The sequence below is a fragment of the Anser anser genome (genome assembly GCF_964211835.1).
Source record: "Anser anser genome assembly, chromosome: 21".
NCBI lineage: Eukaryota > Metazoa > Chordata > Aves > Anseriformes > Anatidae > Anser > Anser anser.
Window position 1 is genome coordinate 3,705,252 of NC_139742.1, and position 26,311 is coordinate 3,731,562.

The window sequence follows — 26,311 nt, forward strand, 5'->3', positions numbered from 1 at the left end:
TAGGGGAAGACCAACCCTACTGAACAGCCTCACTGGCAGTGTGCTGCTGGGAGAGGAGGACTGAGCTCCCTGTTCTGCAGAGGTAAAGGCGTTTGTGTGCACTGATCCTGCCCATACGCGACCTGCAGCTTTCGGGACGGCCGTGGAACATGCTCTGTGGCACGTGCAGGCTTAGTTTGAGTGGAGCTGGGGAGCAGTCAGCACCCACCCAGGTGTGAGCAGCCTGGGGAGCGTGTCTCCGTGTGGGACCTGTTGTGCCTGGCTGCTGCCCCCTTATCACCACTTCCCCCGAGCAGAGAGGGGCTGCCACAGGCTTTAATTGCTCTCCAGTCTGGATCTGCTGGCATCAGCTGTGAGTGCAGTTTCTACTGATACAGTGTAGGAGGGCTGCTTTTGCCAAGTTTTCCTTCTGAGAATGGCTTGGCTCCATTCATGATGAGCCCAGAAATTGGATTAAGAGCTCTGGGACAGATTTTCAAGCATTTGAAACCCATAATCTGGGCTGGGCTTTCAGAACAGCTCAACTCTTTTGTAAGCAGCAAATTATGGTCATAAGGGCTCAGCACCTTGCCTCGAGTATCCTGACATAAACTGCAAAGCTTGCTGTAAAGTTCGGCACCCAGCCTCTGAGCTCTTGGGAAATACAGGGCAGCTACGTGTGCTGACGTGAGACCTGAGCATTTCTGAAGAAGAGATTCCTCGTTCTCTCATCTTTTCTTCTCAAGGAGTGCGAGCACCTCTGAGAAACATATCCCTCACATTAATCCACGGGCTGCAGGCACCCAACCGTCCCTCAGAACCTCTGACATTGCCTGTGCCCGCAGCAGGTTGATGTCAAAGCAGCCATCCAAGGGATGGCATCTCTAGCTGGGAGTGTGGCATCACTGCTGTGCAGCCCTGCAGGCTGTGCAGGCAGACCTGCAGACATCTCTAGCTTGAAGGAAGTGAGTTTGACAAGGAGCACTCTGTGACCTTAATAGCACGGGCAAAATGCCTACTATTTTCCCAATTTTAGTGGTGGGTTTTATCCCCAGTGCTGCTATGCCTGCACTTCTCCCAGAACAAGTTGAGCAGCTCAGTTAGCCTCCCCTTTCTATGAATCCCTGCGTGCTTCGGAGGAAATAAGCTGGATAAGTGGGATTTAGGGCTCTGGTCCTTTTTGGGGGGATGATGCTCAGCACCTGGGCTGGGGTTGCAGCAAGCCAGCCGAGCACCACGCAGTAGCGAGGAGGCAACGCTTCTGCAAGCACGGGGCTGCTGCTGTTTATTTCAGCCCTGAACATCAGCCAGAGGCAGATCTTGTGCCATGTCGGAAAAACCTCGCTGTCATCATGACGAATGGAGACGTAAGCAAAATGTCAGCTACTCCAAACAAAGCTTTCCTTCCCATGCCTGGCATGAGGGGCCAGCGTGGTCTTGGTGTGTCAGAGCCAGTGAGGCTCTTTGAGGTAGCAATTATTGGCCTCTACAGATAACGAGACGAGAAGCATTTTTGGAGCCAAAGTTGGTGAAGTGTTTTTCTATACGCTATGTTCTTGGCATCAGTGGTGGGGAATTCCTGTTGAATCAAACATTCCTCAGGTGGGACTGGCTCTTGGCACCTCGGTGACCTCTTTGCCACAGCATGGGGCTCGTTTCTGCTGGCAGGCCTGGGTCACCGACCCCACCAAGTTCTTTTACTCCAGAATGCATACAGCAATTGCAAAAAATACATAAAATACATATTTTAAAAAAAGGGGGTGAGTGGGAGACACAAAACACACCAGGTTTCCAGAGGGCTGGTCCTGGCACCTGCAAGTGAAGCAGAGAAGAGGGCGGCCACAAATCTTGCTCGGCATAACCCTGATAATTGTTTGGCTGCTCCTTTCCCGGCCCATGGCAAGGTGACATCCTTGCTGAGAGGGAAGAGGGACACAGAAATCCGTGTCCGTGATGTGGAAGGTGCCCAGCCGTGGTGGGGAGGGTTCCAGGAGCTGAGGGCTGCAAGTGCCCCAGGACTGTGGTGGTGCTGTTTGACCCTCGTGGAGCACCTCACACAGTGGCAGGGATGCCGGCCTGGCTGGGCTTGTCGCCAGCCACTTGGAGCAGGCAGAGGCAGCAGCGCCGGCACAGGATGTCCCTCGGGTGCGTGGCATCTCCTGCTGCTTGGTGCTCATCGCAGTGGCAGGGGAGCCATCGCCTGGCCCTGCTCCAGTCATCGTTCTTTGCTGGGCATTTCTAACAATTGCTGCAACCTCCAGCGGAACAGCATTTTGAGATAACTTGCCCATGGAGCATGGGATAAAGCTCCTTGCTCCCTGTGTCTTCTGTGGACACACGTAAATGAGCGATCATATGCAAGTCGGAGCTGTGAGCACTTGAATGTGTTGTCTTCAGCCTGCCTTGATGTAGGGCAGCTCTAAAGTAAACCCCCACTAAAACCCCTTCAGGCCTCCTTTTCTTCTCTTAGTTCTGCTGAATGCAGAAAACTCTTATAGTGTTCCTTCTAACCCTTCCTTTCTCTATATGTCACATCTCAGCAGCTATGTGTGCTGCTCTCCTGTGCAATGTTCAGCTGTGTCCCCCTTCCCAGGAGCTGTGTTATTCATTTTGGCTTTCTGAAAGACTTCTTGCTGCAGCTGTGCCGGTTCTTCACAACACTTTCCGTTTTTCTGTAGGAGGAGGGGTTGCTGCTGTGTCGTTATTAGTCTTTTACTAGCTGCCCACTCTTCTGCTTCTCTTTGATTACTTTCCAGTTTCAGATTCTCAGCACATTCTTGATATGAACTAAAACTGTCAGTTCATGACCTGGCTTACAAATATGAATCTGCGTTCTCCCTAAGAGCTGGGGTTGTGCTTTTTGTTCTGCTCGGGCATTGGCGGCCACGCTGCAAGCAAGGATTTAGCACGAGGTGGGTGAGCGATGGAGTCCCTGACCTTTCACCACCCAGGTGGCAGCGCTGCCTGGAGCACAGTGATGCAAACACTCCTCTTCCCTTCCTGCCGGCATCCGGTTTCACGTACTGCCACGAGTGAGAACTGACTTCAAGAGAGGAAATAGTTTTCGACTGAAACCAAAAGTAGCATCAGGATTCCTTAAATACTCACGCAGAAAGTATTCATCCTCAGTTCTTGGCGACTGCTGCGCTGTGTGCAATAGGCTGCATGTGGTGCAGCTCTTTATTAGGAAGGAATCCCATCTGCGGTTAAATCATGCTGCAGCCCCGTAGGTCAGCCAAGCGAGCTGAGGACACTTGGTTCATGCCTCCAAGTATTCTGACTCGGTTTTGTTGTAATCCAGATTCATTGTCAGTGATGAACTGTGGCTCATAAGGCACAGCAGAGCTTCCAGTAACAAGAGAAAAACCACAGCAGCAAGGAAAGGGAAGTATCTCCCCTGATAACGTTGCATGTTGTTATGTGGTTGGACCACAGATTTTTTTTTTTATTTTATTTTCAGGCCGAAACAATGTGGAAGTTGCATCAGGAGCCATCAGTGACAGCATGGATGAGTGGCTGCACTCTGAGCATTTCGAGCTCCTGGGTTATTTTGCTGCCCAGGTCTGGCACAGGGCGGGCAAGGGGGGACGAGCATTAGCTGGGCTGCAAACAGCAAACTGCAAATGGGTTCAGGTGGTGCTAACTGTGCCTGCGAGTTCTGGACAGGCAGAGCTTGTTCCTGAGCTGAGCTTAACAGGAGGCTCTCAAATAAAGCCAGAGAAATATCATCACTAACCTCGTGTTTCTAGTCTTCTGTAGCTACTGATAGGGCATTAAGTGGAGGGCTGAGGGACCCTGAGAAATGAATGAGACATCTGGAAAACTGCCTTTTTCTTAAGATTCCTCCAACATGCCAACAATTTATGCTTAAAGGGATGATGATTGCGTGACACAGCCTAGTGAAAGGTGTCCCTGTCCACGGCAGGGGGTTGGAGCTGGATGGTTTTCAAGATGATCAGAAGATATGGCTGGTGAGCTCTGGGAGCAAATTAAATGAAGATGTTGCATCTAACATAAACAGGAGTGAGGTTTTTAGAGCAGGCCAGGGATTTAGCTGTTAACATTAATGGGACATTTATAAAAAAAAAAAAAAATCCCTCTGGGCCGCTTTACAAATGAGCCCAGGGTGGCAGTAGGCCAGGCTGTTGACTCCACAGGCCTGATGTGACTTTTCCCCATGACAGCTTTACGTCTCCAACACCAGCTCTCTTAACTGTAATACATTTAGCCTGAATTTACAGCATTGTAAGTGCAGGTTCAAGTATTTTGTGCATGTTCGAGGCCAAACTTGACATTTCTGCCATGAGCCAAGCCAGCCAAAGCTTCTGCGATACAGAGAGCCCAGATCAGGTGGGCGAGATGGATTTTCAGAACCCCTCACAGACCTCCAGTGGGACTGGTGCTGTGGGCTGTGAGGTTTTGAAAATCCCAAACAAGGGCCTTGATGACCCCTCTAAGGCCAGCTGCCTCCAAGTGACTCACAGGACCCAGCACAAAGGGATTGTGCTGATTAAAGCAGTTTCTAAATCAGGTTGGCTACATCAGCAGCACTTTCTCCAGGGGATGTGGCAGCGGGAGGTGGCTCCAGCAGCCAAGTGGGCACAAGTGCCACCACAGGGGCTCTGGGGAGCCTGTGGTGCCCAAAACCAAGAGGCTGCTTCTTGTAAGATGCTCTGCCTGACCAGAATCAGGAAGTGCTGAAAACTCCTTAAAGAACTCAGAAGCTTTGCAGAGATTTCTGATGGATCCTGGATGAGCACTAACGGGGATGAGACCTGTTGCTTGCTGCTGTCACTCACCGCTTTGCAGACACTGTCCAAGCACGGTGCTGTGCATGGGGGTGATGATGGGGGGTGGTCAAAAATGGCTTGCAAAGGGGGTGGTCAAAATGGCTTGTGGTGGTGCTGGTTTCAGCTGAAGATTTGTGGTTTGAGGTTGACACCAATGCCTGAGTAAATGCAGCCTCTTGTTGCTACATGGGGAAAGCATGGTGAGCAAGAGTTGTGCTCCGCTTATCTGAGCCAGGGCTGGAAATCGGGAGTAGGGGGCCCAAGGCATGCACACATCATGCTTGGTTGCAAGTGCAGGCAGCACAGTGCTGTGCTGCAGATCCACGTGGAGCAGCTGCTGAGTTCAAACCGCCAGTGTGTGAGCTAGCTTGAGCCTCCTGCTGCTCTCCATGCCACATGGTAGAAAAGGTGGCTTTTTCAGGGCACAGCACTCGATCCTGAGGTCCACTCTCAGTGTCCTGGAATAAAGTGTTCCTAGGAAAAATGGGTTAATAACTATTGCGTCCGTGTTTTGTCACCAGGGGGTAACTCCTCTTGCTGTATGTGCATCCAGCCTCCTCAGTGTCCCAAGTGAAGCCTTTAGCCCAGCCTTTCCTCCACCTAATTCCCATTTCACAGGTGATTTCCCCAGAATCAGTTTCTTCAGAGAGGAAAGAGGGGGCTCAGGGCTAAAAGATCTTCAGGAGTCCTGGAAGGGACCGGTGATGTCTCCTGGTGTTTTCCAGCAGGTGATAAAATGCCAGAAGGCTCTGCCACCTGGCACGGGCTGCAGACATCCTTCCGCTGCTCCCTGCACAAGTTGGAGCAGGATCAGTGCACAGCAGGTAGCCTGGGGCCATGGTGCCTGCCGCGCTCAGCTCCTGCACCCGCTGCCACGAGGCACCCGCTGGGGCCGACCCTGCCGCCTTTCCTCGCTGTCCCCTTTAGCGTGAGAAGAGCTGGGAGCAGAGGATGTGACAAAGCCCACGGGAGGTTTCCTAAAGGGGCACAGTGGTGGGGTCAGCGGGGAAGGGCAGTAGATACCAGCTCTGCTCCCGGCTCTGCTCTCCCTGCGCTTCCCAATGCAAGCTGCCTCAGTTCTCCCTTTCCTTTGTGTCCGATTAGCCTGGCTGTTTCTCTGGGCATGTGTTGCTGTTTGTTTTGCTTGGCCAAAGCCCTGCCAGTGGAGGAAGACGGGGGGATAAAAGCCACAGCACCTCTCCACTTGTGCTTGTGCAAGACATTGGCTGTGAGCCCCTGCACCGCTCCTGGTGTTAGCAAGGGGCAGGGCAGGAGCAGCACCAGCGGTTAAAGCGGCTGATGTGGCTTGGGCTGTACAGGTTTTGTCAAAAGAGGGGGCTCAAAAAGTTACTGATCACATATTTATTTATTTATTTTAACATTACTGGTGAAGTTGCATTGATCCCAGGAAAATGCTGTTTTCTCCTTGGCATAAATCTTAATGAAGAATTCTGTATAAAGGCAATTAATCATCTCCTTTCAGCCTTTGGATTATTAAATATATGCCTATTAAGAATTATGGTCTCATCTACTTCCACAGTGTGTTCAAGCTCATTTCTATTGCTGTTCACAGAAATAACCCCAACTAGCTCATATTTTCCCTTGTCTACCATACACTATTATTGTTCTTATTCTTTTATAAGAATATAGAGGTGTTGGTATTTTTTTTTTCTTTCCAATTTGCATTCGTCTATATTTCTGTTGGTCAAAAGCTCTGCATACAATCCCTTCCAACAGCTCCGCTGCGATGTGTCCATTGGCAGTAGAGCAAGTGTTGTGTTAACTTCTAGATAGCATTTAAGATCTGTGTTACAAAATGCTGTTGCCAGAAGCTTCTGCAACATGCTTGAGAGGCAAAGAAAACTCATTGGCGTGGTTTTCCTCTGGAGCTCTGAGGCTGCTGGTGTCGGGGTGCAGAGTCCTCTGGCTAAGGGGGCTTGGGTAGTGCCAGCTCCATCCTCCCTCTGTTACTGCCTTCTCCATGACTGGGATCAAGTGCTCTGAAGCCCACCCTCTGCTTTTGGGCCTCCTTAGGACCTGGGGACTTTGGTTTTCTGCCCATGGTGATTACGGGAATGAAACTTTTCTGCAAACACCACTGTGATTTCTTCTTCTCTGCTTGCTATTTCTAAATGGGAGCATGCATGCTGCCTCCCCTGCTTCCCCTACATCCCACCTGCAAACCCTCTAAAGCAGTGACCCTACCTTTTTTTCCACTTCTATGTGTAGCCCCTTGCAAAATGCCAGTCTTGGCTGGGCTGCGAGATGCTGGTTCGGAGAAGGAGCATGGATGGGCTGGTCCTTGCAAGGCGTGAGCAGTTTGCTCCAGAAGGAATAAAACCAACAGTGGAGGCTGCGTGCAGGGAGCAGAGCTGCTGTCATCCCCTGAAGCGTGGCATAGCATGAGGACGTGACCAAGGAACAACCAAATGCTGACACAAACCCACTGAAAGCAGCTTTGCAGGGCAGGCTATGAGCTCAGGGAAAGCGTGTGCTTGGTGGCTGCTGGTGAGACGTGCCTGAAGCATGTGCAATGTGGTGGCTGACCATGCTGCACGCAGCAAATGGCTTTCTGTAGGATGCTGCTGAGTGGATGTCTCTTTACGGAGACCTTTCCCTCCCTGCCAGCTGGCAGCACCCTTGTTTACTCTGTTTGGAAAAGGGAAACAACTCCCCCGAGCAGCCACATGTGCTGAAACAGCCGGGCCTTTTGGGAAGCTGATGAAGTTCAGCATCGGTTCCGTGCTCGTAAAATGTTTCCCTCCCCATGCTTTGCATTAGCTTTTGGATCTCAGCTTCTCCCATCACCCTTTCCCCCTTCTGGTCAGGTACCTCCTCCTGGCCGGCTTCTTGTGCAGGTGCCAGGTGTGGGGGCTGCGGGCGGGGAGCTGGAAGCTGCTCAGGCCAGTTTGTTTGCACAGCCTGCTGGATGCACTTCCATTCGTGTCCTGGATCCAGCACCCAGTTCCTGGATGAGTGTGAGAGTTTAGCTGAAATAAACAAAGCAGAGACTTAAAAATAAGCCAGGCTATCGGATCTGAGCTCGTCACTCTGGAGTAGCTTAGCCAATCACTTCGTGTTTTCAAGCAAGCACCTTACTGTTCAAATAGCAGCGTCCATTTGGCCAGTCAAAACAGCAGTCTGGGAAATGAGGCTTATTGTTGAGTTCAGAAGAAAACAAGCTGGGCTTCACATATGCTTTGTGCTTTAGCGGAAATCCCAGGTTAACAATACAGCCAGAGGCAGGTCTTAGGCAAAACAAGGTTGCAGGGGTGCAGAGGGTTCCTCCAGTGCTGCTCACGTATGCAGGGTGAGAGGCCAGGTAGCAGCTTGTTGCTGGCAGGCTGCTTGGATGAGCTTTTCTCCCTCCACCCTGCACCCCTTTGTTCAAGCAGAGGTGTCAGAAGAATGTGCCGCAGGGACTGAGCCTCTGGTATGGCTCTGATGGCAGTCAGAGGCTTGTTCTCCAATTTTCTGGACTCCAGCTGGCTGTGTGCCCTGCAGCAGAGATGTGCCTGTCTTTTGGGGTGCCAAGGGTGCAAAGCTAGCCTTTTTAACAGGCTTTTCTTCAGGCCTGAAGACTTGGTCTTGGGGGATAATTGATAAAGAAAATTACCTCCACGGACCAGTGATGCTTTGCTGGGTGTAATGCTCAGGGATGCTCTTAGCAAGCAATACTGATGCTTTAAAAAAAAAAAAAAAGGTGCTGTGAGGAGTCGCTGCTCGAGCAGAACGAGCCACACGCACAGGTCTGGACGCACACAGGACTTGCAGTATGTGCCGGGTTTATTTGTGGTTCAGGTCCTTATCTGCAGGAAATGGTGATAAACACATCCCTGTGTGCTTAGCCCGTGAGGTATCTCTGTCATTAGGCTTATCATTCCTGCGCTAAGCAATGCTGATGCGTCTATGCCCGGGTGCGCTGCACAGCCCAGCGCGGCTGCGGGACTGTGCTGATAAGGCCGCGCCGTCAGGAGGCTGGTGAAGGGAAGATCCTGTCACTGCATGGGTCCATAGTGCTCATCCAGAGTGAGGGGTGATGAAAATCATCCTCCCTGGGAAAGGACAGGAGGTTGGGGGTGTCCAGGGAACAAAATCTGGTGGGGAGCAGCGTGTCAGCGCTGTGCCGATGTCACCAGCGGGCCCTGTCGGCCCTTTGCCTGGCACCCTTAAGATGGTGGTAAAGCCCCCCAGCGAAGGGGCCAGGCACGGATCTCCAGGGGTGCCGCTAAGAACGGAGGCTGGCTGCCATCCCAGCAAACTGTGAATTTTAGCACCAGGGTTGCTGGCGGTGCTGGTGGCAGCTATATCTGAGAGCAGGGCCGAGGTGGCAGCTATTTCCGAGTGTGACTGAGAGCAGGGCTGAGGAGGCAGACCAGCACTTCCAAACGGGCCGTTCAACACCTTTACCATCCAGTAAATGATGTGCAGTTGCTTCTCGTTACTTAGGCACAGCTACTGGGGACAGGACTGGCTTTTTGACTGGAGGTGCTGCCACATCTCCAGGTTCTGTGGGCTGGTTGTCTCCCCACCTGCAAGGCCCTGAGGTGGCAAGTCCACCGCCTGGGAGCTGGGAGGGACCGAGGGAAGGCCGAGCTCCCAGCCATGGCCACTCAGGTCTCAGAGTGGGCTGGATGAATCTGGGGGCCCTGTCCCAAGAGGTTGCATCACACGTGAATCACACGAGCAAGAAGAACATGTCATCATTGCCCTTTCACATCTCTGCGTAAAGTGACACATCCAAAGCACGAGTCACTGGCTGATGCTCATGGAGGAAATTGGTGACGAAAGCAGAATCCAGTCCTGGCCTGCAGCCAGATACAGATACGGTGTTTCCCAGAGGCAAATAGGTGGTGCCTGGGCTAACACCCATGTGCCCCGCACGGCATGGCAGCATTTGGGGAGGGGCAGAAAACCAGAATGGCCTGGAAAGGAAGTGTAGTCATGAAGTTTCTCCAAACTTACAACAGATGAAAGGTAAATGAATGGAGGGGAAAAAAAGTTCGATTTTCTTTTGTGGAATCATCCCCAATTTACACCAGCTAAAGCTTAAAAAAGATTTAAAAGCTCTGCCCAAATTCATGCCTGGTGAATGGTCTTGCATATCAGCACATGAGGCAAGCTGCGTTCACACCAATATCAAGTGACAATAAAGAGGAAAGTTATTTATGAGAGTTGTTAGCATAATTGTTCTGCTGAGGAATAGAGCTGCCGCTCTGCAGTAACAAAGCACACGTGTGATTTATGGCTTGCAGCCGAGATCAGCAGTTATTTGTGTGCCAGCCTTTCATGTACCTCGTGTGCAGGCCTTCAGACACCTCTGGCTCACATTAAAGCAGGTGATTGATGGAGAATCTGAGCTGTCACCTAGAGTCAAACAGAAAAGTATAATATGGGCTCCCGTTGGGTAGTACCTAATCTCAGCAAAATGAGGAAAACCTTGTGGCTAATGCAGTAAGCCAACTAGATCATCCTGACCAGCCCTTTCTGCTTGCAAAACTGTATTACTGTAAAAGAGGGAAGAGAGCACGGAGTGCCAGTGTAATGAGAACATGGAGTAGAGATTGCCTGGAACTAGCTATTAGGACAATATAAATCCCCCCAAAGTCTCCCTTCACAATGGGGGTCCGAGGCCACCTCCAGGCAGCCCCATGCAGGCAGTGAGGGCTGGTGAAGGGGTTGGAGGTCTCGTCAGGGGACGCATCCCCCAGGGGTGCTCTTCTGGGGGCAGCACGTCTCTGTTGGGCTCAGCACTGAATTTGTACAATTAAGAGCTTAAAAACTGAGTGAGAGGGAAATTGAGAGATGCAGGACCGACTCAAGGATGGCAGAAATTGATTAAGGGACTGTACATAACTTTGCGAAGAAGTGACCATGGGGCATCAGTGGGAAGCGAGAAGAAAACGTTTTGGTTGCATCTTCAAAACCACAGCCCAGCCTTCCTGAAACCCTTTCAGCCAAAGGCTCACTCCTGGCAGAGCAGTGACAAAGGAGAAAACACAAACCTAAGTAAAAGGTTAAGGCCTGCCAGTTTTGAAGGAATAAGAATCATTTATTGAAGTAATCACGGTCAGTGATGTGAGATTCACACTTTGCAGAGGTGTGGAAAAGACAAATTTATTTGCAGTTATTGCAAGGCGTGTGGCTGTTTCTCCAGTCAGGCAGATTTCTGGGAAAGCATGAATAGTAAGAGCCGCAAAGGACAGCCAGGAAGATAAAGGGTCTTTGGAGAAATCCCCGTATGAGCAAACACAGCCCAGGATGCACAGAACTGCCTAGCGGAACCTTGGGCTTAACCCAAGAGATGAAGGCGCCCTTTGAGCAGAGCGACCAGATGGTGATGAAGATACGACAGGGCCGGCCAGTGCCACGTCACAGAGCCAACGCGAAAGCAAAGAAACCAGAACAAGTGACAAAAAGTGACTAATTTGCCCAGAAGGATGTTGCCTGAGTAAGCAGTCAGTCATTTCAGGATTCAGAGCACCGACGAGCCCTCTCTCATGCGGTTATCTTGAAGGTCACAATGGCATGAGGTGCTGGGAAGTAGTCCCAAGGCTCGGCGATGAGCCTAACCTCAGAGCCACCATCGCACACGGGTTGTTGAATTTCCCCTCTACCTATTTTTGTTATTTCAGCTTTGGCCCCTGTACCTGTTCTCTGTGAACCGGCAACCGGAGAAGGGAAGGGGAACTTTTACCGGGACCGCAAAGGTACAAATGACACTTCAACTCATTGTTGTTTGCTTTTATTCACTCAAAAATATGTTTATATACATATATCTGACTGAATGGAAAGACGGGGTGGAATTTTTTTTTGTTGCTTAATATTTCCATGTGTTTTCTGAAATGATTTAACAGGTGGCTGCTGAAGTAGTTTGCGGTAAATGGGTAAGAGGCGTCAGCCTCGGAAACCGTACAGTTAGGCAACTCTCCTGCATCTCCAAGGTCCCTCCACTAGCTCTTCGGCCGCGTGCAGTACATGTCCTTGCACTGACACCCCAGTTCCACCTTTGAAGCCTTGCCTGCAGGGCCCCCTGGCTCGGTGAGGCCGGGATGGAGACCCCGGCCTCGCTGCCAGCCCCCTGTCGGAGGCACTTCCCGTGGGGCTGGGTGCTCAGCCAGGCTGAACAAAGTGCTTGGTCAAAGGAAAATGAGGCGGGAGCCTGGCACGAGCAGCTTTCATTCTGGAAGCCTTCCTGCCCATTGTTTCAAATGATTTTTTTTTCTTTCTTAATCTACTTCTCAGCTCAGAACTGATTAGAAAATGAGTAGAAGTTGGAATAATTTTAGCAACTGCGTGTTACTTTGACCTTTCTCTCTGCTTTCTCTACCCCTGACCCAGACATCCTGTCCCAGGGAAACTGCAGCTCCATACTCACCCTCCCAGAGACAGCAGGAGATGTTGGAGGATGTTTTCTGTTTATCTGAGGTGTGAAATAGAATTACTTCTGCTAGATATTGCAAGGGTTTAAAATGATCAATTTTTGTGAAATCTCTGCAGTGAGAGCTGAGCCTTATCTCCTTCCAGTGCGCTGACAACACAGCCTGCGTAGATGAGTCCCCATTAATTTGATCGAAATTTGCTTGTTGCTCCGTCTGGTGGGACTGCTCTTATTTCTGAGCTTGGCTGTGGCTTTGGGACCAGACAAATCATTAAAACTCTTGGGTCAAGCTCTGAGCTCCAATACCAGAGTATTGGAGGTTTCATCTTATTTTTAAAAGGTGCCTGTGCTAAGCCACTGGGTGGAGGGGACTGGGTGTAAAACAGCCCAGAGTGGCATGATGCTGGCAGGGATTTCCCTTTTGCAGTGCCCGGAGACCTCGCTGGCAGCGCGGCCATGGGCTGCGGAGGCGCGCTGAACGTGTTCTGCAGTGCTGGAGGAGGGTGGCTTTGCCACGGGAGCATCTTCTACTGCCTGCAGCAAGAACACAAGGGCTCCAAAAGGTCTGTTTTGAAGTGACTCTGTAAGGTTTTGTGCATCTGTACGTATGTGTTTGAGGGTGGCGCTCTGCTATCCATGTGAATGTGTCCGCAGAGGACAGGGGGACAGCACAGAGGTAGGAAGGAGTTCACACAGTGCTCAGAAGCAGGAGCCATGCCCTGGCTCACGGCCATACCTGAGCAGTTCCTCCGAAGTACTTGGCGTGCTCCTTTCCTCCACTATTCCCTTTTCCCCTTTATCATGACATTCTGCAACGCACGCAGCCTCCACCCAGAGCCAACCCTTCCTTGTGCTGCTCGTGTTTGGATCCCAGCAGAAACCAGCAGAAACTGCCGGACTTGAATGTTTCCTTCCCATCACCGTCTGTGGGACCTGCTGCAGCAAAAGGGCCACAGGTGGTGGGCTTGGTCCTTCCCCCCCCACCCCAATTCTTCTGGGATGTGCAGCTCAGGAGTAGAAAATGTCACTGTGGGGAGCTGATTGTGCCAGGGTGGAGGAAAACCTGCTGTAGGGCATCCAGCCAGCCCCCCCATGTTTGGCTGCTGTTCCCCAGTCACAATTCCCACAGCTCCACACAGACAATAGTCAGGCATCCCTTGAGCCTCATCAGCCCCGTCACACCAGCAATTTGTCTGGCAGGTCCCTAATGCAGGCTTTCACCCACAGTGAAAAAACAATTTCCTCCCCATCACAGCACATGCTGTGTGGCACTTCCAAGTCAATCATCTCCGAGCAATCAGAACCAAGATAAAACACCAGTTTTGCAAAGTACAGGGGAAGGCAAGAAGACAGAGCCTGGCAAAAACAAGGCAGCTTGAAACCACCCAAGGGTGCATCCATCTCCTGCCCCAACGCAAAGCCGGGACGTTACAGGAGCAGGATTGCGGCAGACCTTGCCTCCAGCCTTTCGGATACACATTGCTTGGAGCTGTTTGCAGAAACCTTGGAGGAGGAGACGGGGCAAGTTCTGGGGACACAGAGATCTGCAGAGGAGTGGTTCTGGGCTGGCTGCTTACTCCCGGCTTCCTTTCTCTTGTCCTGGCTGGGGCTGGGAGTTGCACTGCCAAAAACCAGCATGGTATCAGCCTGTGCTCACCCCAGTCTTGCTGTGCTGAGGCTGAATGTGGTTGCAGCAGCAATGAGCCTGGCACAAAGTTTTATTTTATTTTTAGCCTGACTGGAAGCAGAAAGCAATAGATATTTTGCCGTTGAGCAATTTCCGTCTCCGTTTTGCAAACTCAAGATGATTTTGCTGCTCAGGTAAACATGCAGAGTGCCCCAAGCTTTGCACCTCTCCTTGGTTTCCCATCACCTCTGCCCATCCTGAGCCACAGCAAGCAGAGAAGAAAGGCCGAGGAACCTGTTTGGGACTTGGGTGGCTGGCGTGGAAGTCACAGAGCCTCCGTGTCCTTCCATCCCTCGGCTGTGTCCCTGACGGAGCCCAGTGCACAGGAGTGCCCTCAAACTGGGATGGTCGCAGGTGTGCTCAGAGCAGCGGCGTGTAAATGCCACCTATAAATAACTGCCGCACTGATGGCGCAAGCAAGACAATTTTGAGCCCATACTGAGCATGTGGCTGCAGCTTGACAGTAAAGATGACACATTGAGAAATAATTCTCCTGGTTACGTCAGAGCCAGGAAACTCTCTCAATTAGAGAAATATCCTGTCCATTACGAGACGTACCCACCATTCACTTTTCTCAGCACTCTCTTAATCCAAGGCTCCATGCCCTGCTTTGCAAGCACTCGGTAAGGAATGTTTAATTTTGGAGCTGAGATGCCCCGAGGCTGTAGGCAGTGAAACGTCAGCTTGGTTTTAGGGATGCTGCTTGTAGGTTGCAGCAAGGCTGCCTTGGTCTTCTGCTGACTTCAGTGGTTTGCAATAAGTCTGGCAGCAGCTGCCTCTTTGGTTGTGACGATCCCAGTGGTTCCACGTGGTAGGATGCAAAGAAAAAGGCCCATCCTCATAAGTCTCAAAACTTTCTACAAAGTTCTCAATTTTGTTTTAATTTTGATTTTGAGATTTTCCCCATGATTCAGAGCTTGTTGCTTTTCTGCTGTTCTTGCACCATGGCCTGCTCCTGATTTACCCCAATACTAATGGAAGCAGAATCAAACCCATGATTCTCGTTCCCCACACTACACGCAGGCTCCTCCAGTTACCACAGCCTCCTCCACCCTCTGCACCAGGCTGTCCTGGGGCACCCTCCTGCACCTGCCGGACACCTGTTCCAGGGCGTGACGCTGTTTTCTTGCTCTCCATCTCCAAAGTCACCAGCTATCTTCCTGTGCTCTGTGGTGGCCACCTGAGAGGGACCCGGGGCTGTGCTGGGACAAAGCTGCCAGCCCAACATGTGGCTCTGTTACTCTGAACTTTGGGTGTTCTCATCCTCCTCTGCCCCTTCAGTTATAAAGCTCGGTGCTGCTGGCTTCAGCCAACCAGCCCTACCTGCTTTTCCTTTCCATTTTTTAACCATTTCTGCTCCTCTATCTTCTGCAAGCCCCCCTTCTACCTGAGCTCTGCATAGGCTGAGCAGAAGGTGCTGAGGCTGGAGCCTCTCCTAGCCCAGAGAACATGGCCGAGGCCATTCTCTGGTGTCATCTGTGGTCCTGTGGTGATGGGGACAGCCCGGTCACAGTGGGAGCCACATGGTGCTGGTGCTGCTCTTTGCTGCGTTAACCTTTTTTTTTTTTTTTTTCCTTCTTTTTTAGGTGCCACTGGCAGAGCTTCCCCGCCTGCTGTTGTGCTCGCTGATGTCTCCTGTGGGAACCTTGGCAGGCGCGGGCTAAGCCTCCTCTCCAGCTGCTGTGTGGGAAGCCATCCAGGCTGAACCCTAATGGGCCCAAATATCTCAGATGGGTAAATGAGATCTTTGCTATTGAGAGGAAATTGATTTGGAAATGCAATGTGAAGTGCAAGCAAAGCATACAACTACTAAGCCCAAGGCTGCATTGCCCTGCTTTCACAAAGCTCCCTGCTATTGTTTCCACTTACTGGGTTATACTCAAAGGAACGACAACTATATTTGTTTCCACTTACTAGGTGCTCTGCCTCTCCAGAATACATAAAAATGTCTTCCAGTTTCCTGAAGCAAAGACAATCTCTTCAAGTAGTTACACTGAATAGCTCACACTTTGCTAACCTCAAGCTGTAGAACAGGAGTGGGGAAAGCAGGTTTGCTGACATCTTCCCTGGAAATTCACCTTCCTGCACAGCATAACATGCAGGGAATCTCTCAGGCCCCACACCAGCCTGCTTTTGATGCTTAGAAAGACCATGAGATGAACATGAGCTGCCCGTCTGCACAACCTGCACCTGCCTGGCCCGCAGTGACACCGGTTTCTGGTTACAAGCACAGGGATTCCTGCAGTACCACTCCTGACTGTGCCTGCAAATTGGAAATGCTTCACAAATATCCGCACAAACAACTCTTCTCACATCTATTTCAATGTAGCTTTTTACATGATGTCAGTCATTCCTCCAGGGAGCAGAAGCACCTGCTCACGCAGCTACCCACTCCCCACAAACAGCAAGTGTAGGATGGGAACAGTCTAGCTGAGATTACAGAGCTTTGGAGGTGACTTATTGATCCCAAGAGGAAAATTAAGTCTGACTCTTCAGTGCTTTGCTTGTCTGCCATGAATGGAACCTGTGGGAAATGCATGCAAAGCACTTGCACCAGTGGAAGTGGGAAGCCTTGATTTGGTGCTGTCTCACGCTTGTTTTGCACAGATGGGTTCCTTCCAAAAGCTATGAAGTGGTGTAAAACCAGCCTCGTTTCTTGACAATAGAAAGCCGAGCCAGCCCTGCTTCCATAAAGCCCCCCAGAAAAATGACAACGAAAATAGCACTGCAGTCCTTACGGTTTCTCCTGGTGCTGTGCAGAGCGAAAGTCTTCGGGACTGGATCTCTTTCTGTAACCAACTCTTCAGAGCCCTCTCAGCCTTTCTGAAGATGGTTTTTCAGTGCTTTCCTCCTCTCCTCTCTTCTGGTAATGAGGCAGAGCTCTCTTCTCGTAGCCCTGGTCCCGGCCGCGTCCCACCACCTCCTGCCGTCCCCAGCGGTGAATGAGGTGGCGGCAGGAAGCCCGGTGAGGTCTCTGCACCGCGGTTTCTCGCTCTGCGATGAGGACGTGGGCATTTCTCACATGGCAGCAGGTGCTGCGGTGCCAGCTCCTACAGCCACTGAGTGGCAGGCAGGGTTAACGGCTTTGTTTTCGCTCCTCACCCACAAAAACAAGTGTGGGTGCCGTCTTTCACTTTTAAGCTCAGAGGCTCAATTTGTCAGGTTGGACAAGAACAAGGCATGGAGCGGATTTTCTCAGGGTCTCAGCATCTCAGGCATTTGGCAGCATCATTTGGTGTGCCGGCACTCAGTGCTCCCAGGTCTGGCTTCCTTTACACTTTTATTTCACTGTCTGAACAGGGTGGTGGGCCAGACTCTTTTGATCACCTAACCAGAAACACTGGGCTTTCTTCCAGCAGGGATTTTTTATTTATTTATTATTTTTATTATTTTTTTGGCACTGGACAGCTCAGCAAATAATGGATCACTAAAAGAAAAAGAAAAGACTTGTGCAAGGTGTTTGCCCACTTTGCTGTCACGCTGGTTTACTGCAACGGCTGTCAAGACCACTGCTGATAATGGCAAAGGAAATTTAATTATCAATGACAAGGACTTATTCTTGTGCAAGGAGGTAGCAGCTAGCTGAGGTCCTCCTCTGCCTCTAAAGCATGATAGTGCGTATTTATATAATAAATAACTATAAAATTTAAGCCAAGCCCTCCAAAGAGCAGTTCAGGCAAACACCAAAAGCCTCTGGGCCCCACTCCATTTCCCAATGCTTGGCGGGGGGCACTGGGGGTTTTCTGGGGCAGCACCATGTCCTGCTCAGCCCAGCGCCTTGCCAAGCAGCTGCCCTGCTGCCTGCAGCGTGAGCAGAGCCCTCTGAGAGCAATATTTCAGTATTTCAGGCATATTTCACCTGAACTCATTCCTCATGCCTACACGTATCAGCTCAGCACTTGGCAATGTGGATGGAATGGGTTCGTGCTGGCATCCATAGAATGAAATGCTGGATGATTTTTGTGATGAATTAAAGTGAAGTACTTAGAGGGCTGCGTGCAATTCACCCCCTTCATTCCCTGCCATCCTTAGGGCACTTCCCCAGAGGAAATCCCAACTGGTTCAGTGCCTAAATGTTCCCAGACATCCTGGCGATAAGGATCTGGCTTTGGCTCTGCAGGAGGCAGAGCAGATGCAAAGACTGGAGGGGCTCCTTTTGCTTTCTCGTCTTGAGCAACTTATGGGAGGGCTTGGCGATGGCTTGGGAGAAACACAGAGGGACTTTTGGGGCTGGCACAGGTCTGATCAATATAGCTTCATCTCCTATAAGCCAGGAGCAATCACAGGATACAGCAGTGCAAAGAAGTGTGGGAAATAACAGCCCTGTGTGGCTACCATAATGAATCTGTGCCCCAAAAAAAGGAAACTGGAGAGGATGACTTTGGTGAGGATATCTCCCTGCCCTTCGGGACCTTCCTGGGCTTGTCCTGTATGAGATGACCAGTATGGGATATCTCCCAGGATCTGATACTGCCTACTCTTGATGCCCCACTCAGCCTGTCCCTGCTGAACTTGCACTTGTTTTCTGTCCATGAGCTTTTCCATCAACCCCCATGGCCGCCTTTATAGACTCTGTGAACGAAGCCACAGCCCCAGGGCTGGCAGCGGCGACATTGCCAGCTGCTGCAGTGGAGCCAGTTTCCCCCTTGTTTTGAACAGACATGTGGTTTACTTGGGTTTAGCTGAGGTTTAATTTAATTTACTTAAACTAAAGCAGCATAAGGCTGATTAAATTTGAGCAGAGAGCATCCAGGCCAGCTGCCATGGCTACTTCATTCAGCTGAGCGCTGCAGAGCCGGGTGACCTGAGGCTCCACGCCTCGTGCCGCCTGCACCCTGCTCCCGGGTAACCCCGATAAAGCCCACCGGTGGCTTCCTACTCCCATCTGCACTTTCACAGACGTTAAAAGCGCACCCCAAGGACTTGTGTCCCCTCTTGCTTCTTTATCAGGTCTGAAAGGGCCTTAAAAAATTCCTGTTCTCTCTCTCTGTTGTTGCAGCCTTCTCCTTTGCTCGGGAAATGCGTAGAGTGGTGGAGAATTAATGAAACTGCGACATCCTGGCAAGGAGACTTCTGCTGGGCTGTTTAAAGTTGTTTGCGTTAGCGCTTATTTCACTTGAAGCATTTTGCAATCGACTTGAAGCTCAAGACCACAGTTATTTCACCTGACCGATGGTAACACTCAGTGCTAATTAGAACCAGGCATGATTTTTTTTTTTTTTAATTCAGTGTTGCAGTGTTGTTTGAAATGTCAAATTTAGGTCAAACAAGACAATTTATTAAAATCTGCATTTTTTTATTTTTGAGCCAAATTGCTACGTTTCAACATTTTTCAGTATAAAATGTTTCAATGTTACATTTAAAAATGAGGCTACAGTGTTAAATTCAGACACTATTTTAAAACGTTTCAATGTTACATTTAAAAATGAGGCTACAGTGTTAAATTCAGATACTATTTCATAAAAAAAAAATGCGATATAGTTTAATTCCCATGAAAATACGTAATCAGCCTCCTTCTCCCAACTTGTATTCTGTGTTTAGGAAGAAAAAAAGTTTATAGTAGGTCTGACCTTAATTTTACATTAGATAGAAAAAATAAATGTATTAGTTCTGAATCACACACGCAGCTTTTGGAGGCTGCAGCATTGGCGTCCATCCCAGCCCACATCCAGCATCAGCCTCACAAGGTAGGATGCAGAGCTAGAGGGTGGAAAAGAGGGAAGAGCAAAGGGATCCTCTTCTTCTTGGTAAAGAGATCTGGGAAACCATCTTAGCTGCTCCTCAGTAAGCAGCGTGTACACACAGCCTTCAGACCAGCTTCAAGCACAACTTGCCCAAAGTTTGCTGCAGTCTCCCACTGCTTTCCGCAAACTCCTTGCGTTTCATGCCGTGAAATCATTGTGCATCTTTGGCGTGTTTGCAGCAAGCACCATGCACATGGTCTCCCAAAACCCAGTTCTTCTAAAAGCCTTCGTGGAGGCCATCCCACCATCAAGAGACCAGAGAAAACCCCACCAGCTCTGCAGGCTAACACAGCAGAATGTGTTGGGGGAACCAGGGAGGGGTGGGTGTCCATTCGTGCCTTTACAGAGTGAATCTAGGGCAGAGACACAGGGATATCTCCAGCGTAGGTCATCTCCAAGAGATACCTAGCTCTTATCAAGAGCCTTCGGAAAGAAGCCTTCTAGATGGATCCCCATCGGCTGCAGAAGTTAAAAGCAGAGCAAAGCCCCGTGTCCTGCTGTACCACCTGAGCTGGGAACGATGGCGGCACCGGGGACCCAGCAGGGTCTGCGCTTCTGCAGCAAGGCAGGAGCTGCTGTCCCAGCGGTTAGGAGAGGACAGAGACAGGCTGCAGGGTTGGCCTTTGCAGGGTGTGATCCAGCATATTTCTGAAGGACCTTTGTAAGTCTCAGAGCCTGCCCCGAGGAGACTTCATCCTGCCCAGGCAGTCAGTACCAATGCATCCTTGTCCCCACCACCAGGATGTTTGTTAATGCCCAACAGTACTTTCTTGTTACAGTTTAACCCTGTTCCTCCCTGGCATGTCTCAAGAAGCTATGATAAACAAGGACAGAGTGCCATGGGACAGGTTTTCACTTGGTATTAATTGGCAAAATTCCCCGGAAAAAGAGCAAAACATATCCGCAAGGAACCAGACTGGGAAATCACACCATAAGATCAATGGTCTGTCATACCGGAGGAGTCAGACCTGAAGGCATCTCCCATGCTTGCTGTTGTGATCTGCACGGAATTAGGAATGAATCAAGACTGCAGAACTTGGCTTTATCTGCTGTCTCTTCTAAAGGGCAGGAAGATTTCTAGTCTGGTCCCATGCTGCTGCACTGGCAGATACCTGGCCTGGAGCTCTTTATGAAAGACTTAGCATTTACATGCTAATTACTGGCCAAAAGAAGAGCCAACTTTCAAACTCTGCAGCTGCTCTTCATTAACTCAGTCCATTTCCAGGTGCCTGATGAGGGGCTGATTCCCAGATCAGTGTCCTACTAAATCCTCCAGCTCAGTTTCCTCCTCCCTTTCTATTTTTTTTTCTTTCCTTTTTCTCTTTTTCCCTGCAGAATCACAGAGCTACTCTTCCCCCTCCTTCTCCCTGTCTTTCCCCACTCCTTGAATGAGTCTGGCAGTTTGATTTCTGTTGGTATTAATGTCTATAGGTTCCTTTTTTCTCAGGCCTGGAACTTTGCTTTTACCAACCAAATTTATCTCCATCAGAAATATTGACAGATCAGGGGATTCATCCAGGCATCTCTTATAATTGCTTTTTCCTTTTTGCTCAGTGGCAAGCAGGAGGTCTGTTGCTCAGCAAAACAATATTGGGATCAATGGCCTAGTTGTATTTTCATTTTTTTATTATTAAAATCTTTTTGAAGCCAGTGTATAAACATCAGGAGCAGAAGAAAGAGCTGCAGCAGCCCTCTGTTTTTCTTTGTCTACCTGAGCTATTTCAAAGATCTATGCTGGTGTAAATCAGCGAAGACATGAAATGGAGCATTGCACCAGCTGAGAGGGACGTGCCCCATGCCGAGCTGTGGGGTTGCTGGAGCATCGCTGATGCCTGTGATGAGAGCGGGGTAGATGAAGGCCTCCTGGTCCGCTGGGGTTCTGTGTGCTTCAGCGTTTACATCTGAGGCTGGACGGTGCCTGGGCTCTGAGAGGTGATGGAGATGACAGCAGGTACCTCCACGGCAGGTAGGGTGATGCATGTCCTCCTCGGCCCGCCTGGCCAGCCTGCTTCTCCTGAAAGAGAAACGGGCAATTGCTCATCAAAATCTGATTCCGGAGTCTACGAGGAGCCAAAAGAGGGCTGCCAGCTGCTTGGCTCGATGTTTCCAGCCCCCAGCACTCCCTCTCTCTGCCAGGGCTGTGCTGTCAGTGCTTCAGCTGCTCTGCTTGGCCTCCACTCCTCTTCCCTTTTGCAGTCCATCGAGCTGTCATGAAATCCCAGGTGAAATGAGGGTCTCCCCTGTGCGTGCACCTCTGCTCTGGGGGTCATGCTGGGAGGGGAGCTGCTACTGTTCAATTCCCTTGTGCCATGAAGAAGCTCCTAAAGAAAAGGCTGAAATGAGATTTCAGGTTAAAGCGACTCAATCAATACAGCACATTTGATCCTCAAGAAACAACCACAGTAGTCACTCCTCTTCCTTCCCTTCCTATGGAAGGCATGTGTGGTACAATTACTGCTGCCTAGAGGGACCAAAACGGACACATCAGTTAAATGAAGTTTTTTGTAACTACCACCACCAGGTGACTGCCCCAAACCAAAAGTATTTGCATTGCTGGTTCTTAAGATGTTTATTTTATATCTCTTCACCTAAGCAGAGGGAGCTTCTTTGAGAAGGTGTCTGAGGAACGTCCCAAGGTTGTGCCTTGGGGTGGCCCCAGTGCAAGAGGGCTGCAGGGCAGCATTGCCTGCTAGGTGTGTTGGGTAGCGAGGGCATTGAGCAACACTCCTGACATCAACGTTTCACATTTTTCATAGCTCAGCTGGAAAACCACTGTCTCAAAACGCCAGACCTGTGGTTGAGCTGTGGAATTGGGTTTACTCTGCCTTTTTCTGGCAGTTCCCTCTTGCTAGCGTCACCTCTAAGATGCAGGCCCGAACTGCTGTAACACCCAGCCTGTCCCACAGGGCTGAGGAAGTCATTTCACATGTAGCAAGATGACTAAATCTATTTTTATTAGTCTGCAGAGCATCCAGTTCCGTCAGCTTTTTCTTAGCCCTAGAGCAGATGGACAACCCTGTCACACCTCCTGCCTTACTTCCCCTCTGTACCAGCTCCATCCCCTTGCTGTCAGTAACAGCGAGGGCACTGCATTTCCCACACCTCGAGCACAGGTTGGATGAATCCAGCAAAACTAAGACACCTTCTGGCCTGAAAACCCCTTCAGACCCCTGACTGCCAAGCCTTCTGGGCTGTGCTGCTCTTCATCCAAGCACCTAGCAGCGTGCAGACAATTACAGTAAGGACGCCGGCGTTCAGCTTTGTTTCTTCCTCCTCCTTCCTTGTGGCCTCTCTGAGCTTGCCCAGCGTCTGCGCTGCAGCTGGGTTCCCCTTTCCATGCCAGCTGCCTGGCAGATGCGTTCAGGAAGCGAGCAGTTCTGCTTCCGAGGTTTTGCAATGCTGACTCCTGCTCCATGCTGCCCTTTCAGTTGCTTCTCCTCTTCCCTTCCTGCAGGCTGGGACAAGGTGTAGCTGTTGCAGGAGCACCAGCCACAAGCGTGGCCGGCACCAGCGGTGTCCTAGCGTCATCCACAAATCGTGCCCAGCCCTGTACTGTGAAAGTTTCCCAGGCAGGATTCTGAAGGGATGGGCGCTGAAGGGAGAGATGCTGAAGGGACGGGTGCTGAAGGGACAGGTGCTGAAGGGACCAATCCCTTCAACAAAAGGGCTGCGTGAAATCGTCGTGCCATATATTTGTGATGACAGGCACTGATACCCACAGTGCTACCCACACAGCTGGCCCAGGGGGTTACCTCCTGGCCACCAGCTACCAGCCGCTCCTGGTGTGACATTCTTGCTGTCACCACAAGAGGAAAGCTGTGTGACTGTGTGCCTTAAGCAGCCTGTGACGCTGCCAGCTCTGCTGTGCACGGAGCATGGAGCTCCCCAGGGCACCTGGCTCCCCGCAGTGTCCCCACGCTGGGAGCTGCCAGGCCAGTTACTGGGAGCGGGCTGGCACAGCAAAGGACAAGTTGGAAACTTGGGACCTTCAAAGGTGACAGAAAAGGCATCCAGGTTCCCTAAGCACCTGTTAAATTTTACTCCAGAATTCTTTGATTTTCTGCAGCATGTGCTGCACATTAGAGTCTTGGCCTTAAAATGCCAGGGCTTTTCTTTTGCTTTTGCAGTGGGAGCTGTCATTGTCTTCAGCAGCAGAAAAGCAGACAACTACTCATTTGTACATACTTCATACGATGCTTTTGTTTGTTGTGTTCTCATCTCCTGGAAGATGTTGCAATTGGGTTCAGCTAAGCAGGCGATATTGTTTCCAGCAGTAGGGACTTAACACTCCTTATTTTCCTTGAAACTCTCTGGACATATGTGACCAAATGGTCGGGGAAGTCACTGCTTCAGAGAGCTTAAAGCAGTGGAAATGTCAGAGATGTTGTTGACATCTCAGGCAAAGCTATGTAAACATGGCAGAGCCATGCCTCACGAGTCCCATACCCAACTTCAGGATGGTTTCGGAAGAGGGGAACCAAGCCTCTGCTTGCGAATGTTGAAGGAGGCCTGAGCTGCCAGTGCCTCTCGGAGATGCCCATGACGAGGTCAGTGTCGCTGTCACGGGGTTCCCCAGAGCCCAGGGTGACGGGGCAGCCTCCCTGCCCGCATGCTGTCCCTCATGCCTCAGCAGACCTGGGAAATTCAGCCGTTGCCGGTCTGTGGAAGCAGGCCAGGATCAGATATTTTACAGATTTGCAGACTTGGGTGTCTGCTGAACGCACTCGAGTTTTTCCGGTCTGGGACTAGTCGCTGGCACAGGTAGCTGCCTGGGTTTGCCATGCGTGCAAAAACAACACCCGGAAACCTCAGGATGCTTCTGAGTCTTTTGATCTGATGCTTCCGAGGCAAGGCAAGGCGGTGTCTCCAGTCTGAGAATGAATCACTCCAAAGACTGGGGACCTTTCTAGTCTCCTCCTGTCTCCATCCCCATGAAGAACAAGGTGACAGCCACCTGCGGCGCCAAACCAGCGTTGTGTCAGGCCATAGCAATTCACCCTCTGCTTGCTCCAGCGTGTGCCATGAGCTGGATACTGCTCTGGGAACACATGTGCTGTGCAAGAACTGAGCACGGCCAGCACAGCATCTCCTGGCACGTCTCTTCCCAGAGACCAGGGCCTTAGCACAGACCTTGGACATGCACAGCTGTAGGCAGACATCATGGTCTGATTTCCTCCTTCAGCTGAGGTTAAAGGTTAAGAAGCAGATGGGTAGTTTTGTAATCTTGTTACAGTAATGACCCCATTATATAAATGATCACTTCTATTATACTGTGCTGCTTCCTTTCCAGCAATTCTTCAAGGAAACCTTTGTCATGTCCAGATGCTCTACTTGGGACATTTTGTTACTGCAGCTTCTATTACTCAGAGATGCTGCAGCAGCTGGATGCCTGTTAAACTCATCCCACCTCAACTCCAAAACCAGCCCATGGCTGGAAGGATTAACAGGAGAGCAAACAGGATCATGCCATGACCCAGATCCACATCACAAATTCCCAACTTTGCTTCACTCTGTGGTCAGTGTGGACAGATGACCTTAATGTGTCAGGAGCACAGCTATGTCTCCCAGGATTGTCCTTTTCTCTTGATAGTTCATGGGAAACCTGAGGGGTCTTCGAATACCATACTCACACATGCATTCTGCTGCCACCGATTATTTATTCAAAGGGCTGGAGACTACACAGTTACTTTAGGTGAAGGGGAAAGGAAGCTGGAAATATTTATTGGGATATGCTGATTCATTGGAAGTTTACTGGAAGCTCCTCGATGGCATTTTCTTCGAGGATCACATCCAATTCACTGCTCTGGGGAACAACTGAGGAGCCTGCCTCAGACTCAGCCAGGTCTTCCCACCTCACACAGAAATCTGGTGTCCTTGTCCCAGAGGTGGGAAGGGGTTATCCCAGAGAGACGGGCCCCTATGACCCAGCGCCACACTGTCCTTAATCATTGTGGTTAGAAAGGCACCAATTCTGCATCATCTGTTTCCATATCTCTACAGCTTTGATAAGGGAACCTGGCAATAAATGGAGGCCGAGACCCTGATAAATAATGTTATCCCACCATTTCTCCATGGCAAAAACAGCAAAACATACGATTTCTGACTTAATCAGATCACTTCAGGGGATATTCCATAATGCATTACACATTGTGTGAAAAAAAATAATTAAGCGGCAGAAAGCCGCTAGAAAGCTTTCTCACTCTAAAGATTTATTTTTCCTTCAGATTTTTCCCTGGTTGTCAGGTTTGGGAAGCTCAAAATATTTGTCATTGTTTATTCTCCTTATCAGTTATTCCTTTGGGCATGTTTGTTTAGTTGCCACCATCCCTTCCTGAACAAGTATGCTTTCCCATATGGGCAAAAGCCTAAATATTTCCAAGAGCTTTCTCCTGCAAGCTCAACCCTGGGGATTTAAGTCACTGCTTGATTTGAAAGGAACATGGAAATTACACCAATGGGTAGGGACGTCAAAGGGGCAAGGTGAGGAAAATTTGATTACAACATAGTCAGCTCTTACCAGCGCAGGCTTCTCAGTTCACCCTTTACGTCTTTCTTTCCTGCCTGGCCCTGTCTCCCCTTCCCCTCTGTGCCCATGTCTGGAAGGCATTTCTGGGAAGGTGGACGGGCTTCCCATCAGCCCAGGGGCACATCCTCCCTTCCTTCCCTTATCTTCTCTCTGCTGGGGAAGAGCCTTGGGGGTTCATCTGATAAGGGGATTCCTGGTGCAGCT

The 26,311-nt window shown here is 50.3% G+C and overlaps 1 long non-coding RNA gene across 2 annotated transcripts in view; it reads left to right on the forward strand.

Moving 5' to 3' along the window:
• LOC310884744 overlaps nt 1-25,951 on the forward strand; it is a 30,256-nt gene extending 4,305 nt beyond the window's left edge. Inside the window, exons 2-6 of one of the 2 annotated variants that reach the window (XR_014574370.1) lie at nt 11,405-11,479; nt 12,111-12,197; nt 12,578-12,713; nt 15,424-15,571; nt 18,837-25,951. This is a non-coding gene — a long non-coding RNA (uncharacterized lncRNA). Of the gene's footprint in view, nt 1-11,404; nt 11,480-12,110; nt 12,198-12,577; nt 12,714-15,423 lie in introns of both variants that reach the window. The other variant, XR_014574369.1, reaches the window with a different exon arrangement.
• Nucleotides 25,952-26,311: the final 360 nt, after the last annotated feature.